Raw genomic sequence first — 11,684 nt, 5'->3', positions numbered from 1 at the left:
TATTTGCCCCCTTCCTGATTTCTTATTCTTTTGCATGTTTGTCACACTTAAATGTTTCTGCTCATCAAAAACCGTTAACTATTAGTCAAAGATAACATAATTGAACACAAAATGCAGTTTTTAAATGAAGGTTTACGTTATTAAGGGAGAAAAAAAACTCCAAATCTACATGGGCCTGTGTGAAAAAGTGATTGCCCCCCTTGTTAAAAAATAACTTAACTGTGGTTTATCACACCTGAGTTCAATTTTAAAGGTTATAAAGCCATTTCTAAAGCTTTGGGACTCCAGCGAACCACAGTTGAGAGCCATTATCCACAAATGGCAAAAACATGGAACAGTGGTGAACCTTCCCAGGAGTGGCCGGCCGACCAAAATTACCCCAAGAGCGCAGAGACAACTCATCCGAGAGGCCACAAAAGACCCCAGGACAACATCTAAAGAACTGCAGGCCTCACTTGCCTCAATTAAGGTCAGTGTTCACGACTCCACCATAAGAAAGAGACTGGGCAAAAACGGCCTGCATGGCACATTTCCAAGGCGCAAACCACTTTTAAGCAAAAAGAACATTAAGGCTCATCTCAATTTTGCTAAAAAAACATCTCAATGATTGCCAAGACTTTTGGGAAAATACCTTGTGGACCGACGAGACAAAAGTTGAACTTTTTGGAAGGTGCGCGTCCGTTACATCTGGCGTAAAAGTAACACAGCATTTCAGAAAAAGAACATCATACCAACAGTAAAATATGGTGGTGGTAGTGTGATGGTCTGGGGTTGTTTTGCTGCTTCAGGACCTGGAAGACTTGCTGTGATAGATGGAACCATGAATTCTACTGTCTACCAAAAAATCCTGAAGGAGAATGTCCGGCCATCTGTTCGTCAACTCAAGCTGAAGCGATCTTGGGTGCTGCAGCAGGACAATGACCCAAAACACACCAGCAAATCCACCTCTGAATGGCTGAAGAAAAACAAAATGAAGACTTTGGAGTGGCCTAGTCAAAGTCCTGACCTGAATCCTATTGAGATGTTGTGGCATGACCTTAAAAAGGCGGTTCATGCTAGAAAACCCTCAAATAAAGCTGAATTACAACAATTCTGCAAAGATGAGTGGGCCAAAATTCCTCCAGAGCGCTGTAAAAGACTCGTTGCAAGTTATCGCAAACGCTTGATTGCAGTTATTGCTGCTAAGGGTGGCCCAACCAGTTATTGGTTTCAGGGGGCGATTACTTTTTCACACAGGTTTGGATTTCTTTTCTCCCTAAATAATAAAAACCCTCATTTAAAAACTGCATTTTGTGTTTACTTGTGTTATCTTTGACTAATAGTTAAATGTGTTTGATGATCAGAAACATTTTGTGTGACAAACATTCAAAAGAATAAGAAATCAGGAAGGGGGCAAATAGTTTTTCACACCACTGTATATATATATATATATATATATATATATATATATATATATATATATATATATATATATATATATATATATATATATATATATATATATATATATATATATATATATATATATAGACCACAAAAATGGTATAACATATGGAAAAACTTACAATTAGGGTATGTAAAATGGAGGCTTCAATGTATGTATCAAGCTGTAACTAGAACTTTAGAGGAAATAACATTCTACAAACCGCTGGCTAATAATAAAAGAAAGTAGAAAATACCAAGTGCTGTCCTGGCAAACAAGGAGTTTATGTAACTAACAAAATGGCAATGCAACACTACTTTATATATTTATAAAAAAGCTGTTAGGTTTGTGTGGAAACCAAAATATGGGTACATGGAAAATTTTCTGAGGACACCCATGGTCAAAAAGGAAACATTTCAGAGAAATAGCACGAAAGCTAAAAGTAGCACTGCAATCCAGGGAGGTAGATATACTATGGAGGCCCATTTATCAACCACAAACCTTCAAGACCTTTCAAAATTTGAGTTATTCTGAAAATTACTAGCGAACCCTCTACATTCAAAACGGCTAAAAAGGTCCCGTAGCTCCCATTGACTTCTATAGGACCTTGATTGCTTTTGCTTGCTGAAGTTTTGTATTAGAACTTTTGTTGTTTTACACTTCTTAAATTTTTGGAGTTCATTCGAGGTATAAAAAAAAACCTCAACCTCGACCTTTGATAAATAACCCCCTTAGTAGTCTTTATAAATGTATTTTCAGCAACCAAAGAAAGGACGGCACTCCGGATAGAAAGGCAGGTTTATTGCAAGCTCCTGCGGATCACAGTCGCCTTCGTTAGGTCGACTGGGATCCGCAAAAGCTTGTAATAAACCTGCCTTTCTATCCGGAGTGCCGTCCTTTCTTTGGTTGCTGAAATTGTGTGGACAGTGAGGGACACTGTGGACTGAGCACCCGGACTTTACAGTTGAGCAGTTATGGGAGCGTGAGTATTGAAGCAGTGCCGTTTGTCCTTTTTTTTTTTTTATAAATGTTTTGAAACATTTCGAAAAGAACATAACAGCATAAGTTTGCGTTTTTGCTAAAAGCTGTAAATGTCCCACATATAAGAGTATGCACTATAATATTCCCAGTAATGTAATAATAAAACACACACATCTGGATACAAAAAGAACCTTTATTTTTTGAAGATTACCCTGTCAAATGACAAGTCACTTTAACCTGTGTTTTGCATTTACCATAAGTTTTCTTTTAATGCTGTAAAATGACATGGTAATTGTATCTGGAGTCAAACTAGCATTATGCCCAACTAAACGGTTATCTGAAACATAAAAACTAAAACATGTTCGGCACTGTTATAGATAGCTATCGGAAAACATTTGATTGGAGAAATAAGGCACTAAAGTATACTTAAACAGGTATGCAACAATTGTGTGTGTTTATACCAGCAGTATATGCACACATCCACCTCATACACATACTCCGACAAAGCACCAAATGGAAGCCTAAGAAACCAAATGTTATCTTCTTATCTAGAAGCCATGTTTAAGTTATGTGCAATTGAAAATTATTTCTTAAAGTGCAGCTTGTATATTAACATCATTAAATAAGTTACATAGACAATAACAGCCCGTGTACGTAATGCTAAACAAAGAGTTCAATTACAGTACAAGAGTCCTATACTGTACAGTTACCCACTTTCCCAAATGCTAGACACAGACACACAGACAATGCTAAATTTCTAGGTAAATAAGATACTAGCAACTGGGGCCTACAAGGATGACTGTTTTGTCAGTGCCATAACTGGTACAAACAGTAATTAAAAAGCCCACAGTAAAGTTAATCAGGTCTATAATATAGACAAAAGTTCCAACGACAATTTCTTAAATAATAAAAAAATTAATTTGTATCTATATTGTAGCTGAAGCAAAGAACAAACACTTTGTGAATTAATCCCTTTTGATGTTTAGATCAATTGAAGAAAACGTCACAACAGTAAGTGCCTGCAACATAAGCAAAGAGGAAAAATAGTCTGGCAGCAATATTCTTCTGCACTTGTAAATTACACATTGGATCACTAATCAAATTGCTGCTGGTGCTGAGCGGGTCAAAACTTACCTTTAGAGAGCGCTCCTTTTACTCAGTGAAGATTACTATTTCCTGTTCTACAACTGGTCTTTATAACACGAAGTTGTCCCAGCTATTGTCACATACTACCAGTCAGATGGGCCTTGATAGCATACATAATACTGTTAACATGTTCCCTTTGTCTATACAGGAATTTCTTGTTTGTTGCGGTTTAATATATAGTAGGCCAACCAAAAAAAATAAATATATATACAATGAAAAATAAACCAGCAATGCAAGTTGCTTTTGTATTTCTTATTGTTACAAAAATACTAATACCAAACCACAATTTACTCTGATTAAATATATTCCAATTATCGCAAATTTGATTGGAGTGTGTTGCACTTTTAAATATTATAAAGCTTATGGGTGGTAATTTATACAGAATAAAGGTGTTTACTGCCAATACATAACATATATAATGACAACAACAGGTTCCTTATTAATTTATTATTGTTCCCATATCCTTCAGGATAGAGTCCAATGGATTGTTTTAACATAGGCACACACTACTTTCTCTGCAGGCTGATCTTAGTGATAGTCTCTGGTCTATTCCCAAGAGTTCTGAGTTAAAGTCTCAAAACCATTATGGGCTTGATATAATGTACACAGATGAAGGGAAAGAATAGTCTGTGCACGTCAACTGTACTATAACTTTAAGGAACAAACTGAAGATATGATCATTTCAGCTATTAAAGGGTTGTTTCACTTTTAAGTATGTTTTACAATGACCACTTCTAAGCAACTTTCCAGTTGGTCTTTATTATTTCTTTTTTTATAGTTTTTTTTAAAATTATTTGCATTCTTCTTCTGACTTTCTAGCTTTCAAATGGGGGTCACTGACCCCATCTAAAAACAAATCATCTGTAAGGCTAAAAATTTGTTGTTATTGATACTTTTCATTACTCATCTTTCAATTCAGGTCCTCTACTATTCATATTCCAGTCTCTTGTTTAAATCAACACATGGTTGCTAGGGTATCTTGGACCCTTGCAACCAGATTGCTGAAACTGCAAACTGGAGAGCCGCTAAATAAAAAGGCCACAAATAATAAAAAATTAAAAACCAATTGCAAATTGTCTCAGAATATCACTCTACATCATATTTTCTTTTAAGGGTGCGGACACACTGCACACAGTTTTTAGGCAGATTGAGAAAAGCGGATCTGCTTCTATATGCTCTGGGTGCATGGACAGGCATAATATCATTGTGTAGCTACACAAATCGGAGGTCGGCCCAAAAATGCGTAAGCATGCATTTTTGGGGCCGATTTCTACTCTGAGTAGCTACCCTCAGGCTAACACTGTGCCTTACAATGCAGCTACTTACAGAGCAAATAGGAACTTTTTTCGGACTACCTAAAAACACAGGCTGAGAGAAACAGACCATACACAGAGTGTACCCTCACCTTAAGTAGTGATGCTCAACATGTGGACTGGGGTCATATGCTCAGCTGCGGCCCCATGTTACGGCATCCATTAGGAAGCTTTTTTTCTGGTGCCTGCACAGCCTTTATGGCATGCTTAGAAATATCAGTATGCATGTAGAGTTTATAAAATAATTGACACTGTCACCTTTGATTATAATGCAAATCAATTATTTTTAATTTATTAACTGGTGTTGTACACCAAACTAAATATTTCTACAAGAGTAAATTAGGATATCTTTACTTTATGAAAATTAATTGTTTTGCACATTGTTATCACTATAGGTACCGGCCATATGTGAGGTCTCGTCGACCACTAGTTCTTAACAGGAAAATCATTATGCTTTATCATATATGTTAAATGCTTCCAAGTCATGGGGTGCAAACATTGGTACACACTCCTATGAATGGTATGGCATGTCTTACCAATTATTTGGACACTGAATTAGCCATTGGGGCAGATTTATCAATTTTCAGGTTCAAGGGAATAAAAAAAACAACATTTGCTGATCAACATGGGAGAAATCATAGTATAGTACCTTATACTTCTCAAAAGTGCATTATGGGCAATCATTGGAGGCCCAAATATATAAGTACAGGCTGTTGTGTGTGTGCAGAACATTCATTGTCTGATAGTAGCATTAATCAAAATCAGGCATTTGACAAATCCATTTTTTACAATTTGGCTTGATATAAAATCCTCCACAAACGATTTGGCTAAATAACAAACCCAATCCAAAGCCTCATATGTAGATTTGTGTTTCAGATATATCAAAATAATCTGAGAACTAAAAACTGTAACATTCAGTTGTCCAGAGCTTTAACCCCTTGTCTGCTGCTAAAATGGCTGGTTACCTGTACACTGTGAAAAAGTATATTGTTATGCACAAATTTTTTTCAGTCGCATGACTTTAAATGTGGGAACATAGGTGCTATGTTTTGGCAGCCTGCCGCTTTTGTTGCCAATGACGTAGCACCTATATTGTTGACAGCCAAAAGGTAAAAATTATGAGAAAAAGTTCTACAAAATTCTGCAAAAAATCCAAAACCAAATTCTGGGTTCACTGTATGACAGAATGGATTCCTCCATACCATCTCCTGTGGCAATGGTACTCTTGAATTATGGAGACAATACCACCATCCATTCATGTACTGCGACAGTAATTTCTGGCCCTACTGCTTTACTGTGTCAGGCAGTTCTCAGTATCTTTAGTCCTCACTCTTAATGGAGTCAATGTACCCATTTGCTTTGGCCCATACATGTGCATACTGGTCAATTCTACTGCAGGGGCACACTGGGGGGGGGGGTCATTTAGATGTACTCGACCATTGCTTGCCTTTTAATCAAGCACTATACTAGATTACAAGGATTTATATTACAAGCATTTCCTAATTAAATATGTTCCATACTGATTTACCAATATCAAATTGGATGAGTTAAACATCTATTAAGGCAAAAGTATATAACCAAACAAATTCATTTTGGTGGTATATTTTAAAACAGAACATTGTAGTAACCGTTATAACTTGGAACAATACTAATGCGAATGTTCCTTCCTCCCATGGAACACAAGCATAAATGCTAATGTTGTAAATAAAATGCTTTGTAAAACATCCTGCTCACCAAATAATGACAGGCAGCAAGCAAAGTGGTATTATGAAAGCTTAGCTTTATGACATCTGCCAGTACAGCTAAATATTAAGATGAATGGACCATGTGAATATAGGAGGATTAAAGCAGAAAGACCCTACAGCAACATGCTGTAAACAGTTGCTTTGTTTTCAGCGTTTGAGCTTTACAATTTACCTGGCTTATTTCAAAACTGTATCAGCTACAAAACAGTTATCTGGAGTCTCCGACATTAAATAGATCAACCCTTGTCACATAGCTAGATCTGTAAACGTTTCAATACTCTCAAGAAAACGTCATGTGGCATATTTTTATCAAAGTGAAAATAAAGCAACCGGTGTCGAGTTTTATATTGCCAGGCATATATTTAAATCACACGTAGGTACTTGGGAATAAAAAATCTTTGCAAAAAGAAACAACGTACAGCAAAACTGGGGTGGTGTGCATAATTTAAGGAACACAACCACATTTATTTTACCATTCCGTTGCACTTTGATGCAGTTTTCTTCAATACATGACACCATGTTATGTTTGATCTTGGTGTTATTCTGCTATGAGAGTTTGTGTCAATGTGAGATATATATATATATATATAGATATATATATATATATATATATATATATATATATATATATATATATATAAAAAAAAAGACCAAACCTATTTCCTTTCTATTTTCCTTTCTATGTTGAGCACTGTTGATCACTTCCACGTGTATCCACTGCTCTGAGCATAAAACTGCACTAAACCATAAGCACGTGTGGGTACAATCTCAACTCATAGGTATAAACATATACAGTGTCCAAATGCTAACAAAACTATGTGTAATTATAGGGTCAATTGATCTGTGGCACTGCTGTGATTGTGGATTTGGGAGTGCCAAACAGCCAAAGAGAGTCTGCCCAGCCTTGGTCTAATCAATTAGTATGCTTTAAAAATATACATTGGCATTAAAGCATACTGTTTCACTACAGAAGCCTTTATACATAATGAATGCAGACACCTAATAAGCTACTGGCTATAGAATGATAATATATTTACAGTAAATGTAAGTATATTTTAAAAACACATACTGTTTGGCAGCATAGGTGAAAGGGGCACACTATAATCCACTATCATCTAAAACGGTTGCGCACAGGAAGAAACAATACAGGTGTATGATTATGTCTTGGAAGTCACAAATGTCCATACAGATAGGAAATATTTCCAAACATAGTGCAAATAGAAGACAATTTATTTAAAAAAAAATGCAAAAGGGAATTTCAGCGATTTCTTCTTTAAGGGTTAATCGAATCATTCATGTATTGATTTTTATAGTTTTTAAAAGTAAAAGCATGTTGCGGGGTGGTTAGGTTTCCTGAATGTTTGAAATCAATTTTTACATAGAGAGCTTTTTTAATTTTGACTTCTAACATGAATAGAAGCAATGCACATTTTGGCATCACAAATATGTTTTAAAAGCGCACATTTTACAGACAAAAAGTAGCAAGGTCACTTTCCTACACTATGCTGTCAAGAGCAAGCTTTAGGTTTGCATGTGTACACTTAGAGGCGATGTATTCATTTTCGAGTTTGTAGCAAAAAAATCATGAAATTTTGTAGCAATTTTTCTCTCAATCGCATTTTTCCCCCCATGTCATTTCTAGCATTTAAGTTTCAGATGCAACCACTGTTGACATCTATAAAATCTCATCAGGTTGTAAAGGAGAACTAAAGCCTAATTAACGAAGTAGGCTAGAAATGTTATACATTATGTTTTAGGTTTCTGTACCAGCCCAAGGCAACTACAGCCCTTTAGCAGCAACGATCTGTGCCTCTAAAGTTGCCCCTGTAGTTCCCCATCTTCTTTTCTGCTGATTTACTGCACATGCTCTGTGCTGCTGTCAGTTACTGAGCTGTCAGTTACAGTACAGTAAACATAGAATACAAATGTCGTATTATAAGGTTGTTTAGTAATTAAGACAGATAATTACTACATGGCAGCAGATAAACCATTGCAACTAGCATCAGAATTTAGTAATCTGCCCTGTAGCATCATCTTAAATTACAGGCCAATCTAATTTTCTGCAAGATAATTTACAACAACCCCTAAGCTTAGCTTCTCAACAGCTGCTCAGAGCCCACCGAGCATGTCAGTGTCGCAGACACTTTCCAAGATCGTGACCATCTGTGATAGGTTTAAAATCCTGGATCATTGTTGATATTGAGAAGCTGAAACTTTAGCCTAGTGCAATAAGGTCATTATATAAAATATAGCTTTTTTTAGCCATTCTTTTTTAGGGTTTCATTCTCCTTTAACTGGTGGAGTATTTCATTCAAATTCTTACAATTTTTCCCCACTAAATCGTGGAAACTCGAATTTGAAGAATTACAATGTATTTGCTTTTTTTTTCCACAACAATTTTTATCCAGCTGACAAGAAATGCAATTTCACTGAAAAACTTGCCTCTTAGTTTAAAAGTATTAAAGGCATGACTTAAATATTTATTACTTTGGCGCTATTATATATTTATTACTAATTAGAAACTAGCTCAGTGACTGATATTGCTGCCCTGAGAACACCCAGTGCAGTAACAGTCAACCTGCAAATATCTATCTGTTGTTAAATGACAGCTCCCGATCACAAACTGGGGGAGATGCTGGAAGTTGTACTAAAATTGAAGTAGCTGTAAAGGTTACTTGATCTATGGTGCTGCTTTGCAAAGAATTTCACAAGGGGTCTGAAAAACATTATAAAATCTAGTGTTTTGAGGGCAATAACATTACTGTCCCACACAGTTGTAGTTATGCTGTATGTTAATCATGCAGAAATCTGTTAGAATAGTATAAGCATATTCTACATTTAAAATGTGAGGTTTCTCAGCTCTACCTGGTAAAATTTGTTGGCACATATTTTCCCAGTGATCAATAAATGATTATGGCTTACTTAATTGGTACATAGCACGACTAATTTTTTACATCTACTGTTATCCTTGTAAGATGGAAAAAGTGATTTGCAAATATGTAGCTATTTGATACTGAATACATAACATAAAATAGAACACATCATACACTTTCCTCTCTTCATGTACATACATATTCGGCAAGTGCAGGATTAGGAAGGGGTTTTCATTGTCAATGATACCTTCAAGGGAAAATATGGCCAAAGTATTCACTTTCCTTCAGTTTCCTGTAAATGCATAGTAAACTGAGAGGGAATATATAGTTCTGTACACATAACATTTCTTCTATGCCAGTTTTACCCTTTTACATATAAATATTAGAATGCCTGCAGATTGAGGCAAACAATTTGGCAGCACTTACTCATACATTTAAGCAAACATGCACACTCCAACTAGACCCTGTACTCCACAGTTGAAGGGAAAATAGAGTATAAATCCTACTAAAAATAGGTCATATATCACTACTTAAAAAAAATTCTCTAAAGTAAATGTATGCTCAATACTTCTATAATAAAGAATGACTTGATAATTAAAGGCAACTAAGCTCTAAAGTAAAGCAGAATGAAGCTACTACCAGGGAGTGTAAAAGCTAAATGCTAAAGTAATGGTGTCTATACATTGGCTGACCATTATGGATATCTGATCATGGTCCAAACATACGGATATTGTACAAGGGGCCATAATGTGCACAGTTTTGTATTCATACTGGCCGACCACTGTGGCTCCTCTACACTTTCATTTGGCTGCATTATTGTACTAAACGCCCTCCTGACTGGTCACAAATGCCAAGATGGTTGAACATAGCCATACATCAAAACCCACTATGCTGTATTGACTAGTCCCAGTAACTGCAAAACTGGTATGAAGTTGCTACCCTGGCTGTACACTAAAACCTGGTGATTAAGCCTGTTTCAGTATTCCTTTAAAATGGAAAACTGAGAAATGAAACATCATGAATCACTCATATTTCTTGAGCTAGTGGGGTACAATTTAAAGGTAAATAATAATATGGCTGGGCCACCACATGAAACACCACATACCACAGAAAAACAAAAAAGCTGCCTTTCCATAATGATAAGAACTATTTTTGAAATTCTAACATTACTGTGTCAGAGTACTATTACTTTAAGCATGGGCCAGTACTAGGTATTTACAATTTCCAAAAACACTGCATAAAAGAAAGAAAACCCTGAGTTTATCAAACCATCCCAGTTCTAATGGCTAAACCAAAGAGAAAGTGAGACAAACAGGGAAAATATACCCCCTTTTTGACATGAGCTAAATCAAAAACGTACAGAAACACAATATTTTTTTAACATTTTAGGGGGTTATTAATTAAAAACTATTTGTTCTCATGTTTTAAATAAAGAAAGCATGACCAGGCTCGCATGCATTATTTTACTTTATTTACCATTAAAATAACCTGAAAAAGTCAGGTCAGTAAAAAACGCAAAAATCTAGCGAAAACCCAAATGGTATGGTTTTTTCTGACTTTTCTCCTGAATCAATCAATTTGTTTCAGATTATAGCCTGAAAACCTCAAGACTTTTAGATTACCAGGCTAAACTTATAGCAGGCCATGTTATCTTCAATTTGGTATACGGACACCAGCCATTGACTTATACATCAGCTCAACAGTTTGAGTTGCCAGGTGTTTTTATTCTTACATGAAAAATTTGAGTTTTTGCCCCAAAATGCCTGGCCAGAAAAAACAAGAGTTTTATTAAATAACCCCCTTAATGTTTTTTCTACAGTTTGAAAGGAAACCATGATAGACCATGAGTGCTCATAGGACCAATATACCCCCCCCCCCCACTTAGGCTGACAGAATGACCAAACTCTCCCTTAACCCAAGTCCCTCTGTTTACCACCCACTATGAAAAATAGGGGGACTTCAACTCCTTCAACCCACAACTTCACAAAGGAAAAAGTAGCTTAAGGTACAAGATGGTTCCTATAAGTATCAAGGTTTCAATCTGTGAAACAAGTTTTTTCTGTGTAAAAACCATTTGTTTATTTTTGTTCATGTACCTTTTCTGCAGAAACCGAACCAATAAGCTTATGTAAAAAAACAAAGGGGGCATATATTCCCTTTAACTATGTGGGGAATAAAGTAATGGTAAAAGGAAATTTGAAAT

At 35.8% G+C, this 11,684-nt stretch overlaps 1 protein-coding gene across 1 annotated transcript in view; it reads right to left on the bottom strand.

Moving 5' to 3' along the window:
• Positions 1–11,253: 11,253 nt before the first annotated feature.
• rnf217.L (ring finger protein 217 L homeolog) overlaps positions 11,254–11,684 on the bottom strand; it is a 42,352-nt gene continuing 41,921 nt past the window's right edge. The window contains exon 6 of the mRNA NM_001096117.1: positions 11,254–11,684. This exon is cut by the window's right edge and continues 967 nt beyond it. The gene's annotated coding sequence lies outside the window, so the exon portion shown is untranslated.

The sequence above is a fragment of the Xenopus laevis genome, chromosome 5L (genome assembly GCF_017654675.1).
Source record: "Xenopus laevis strain J_2021 chromosome 5L, Xenopus_laevis_v10.1, whole genome shotgun sequence".
In the NCBI taxonomy this organism is placed as follows: domain Eukaryota; kingdom Metazoa; phylum Chordata; class Amphibia; order Anura; family Pipidae; genus Xenopus; species Xenopus laevis.
Note: the sequence above shows the minus strand (reverse complement) of the source record. Positions and strands in the feature narration are given on the sequence as shown.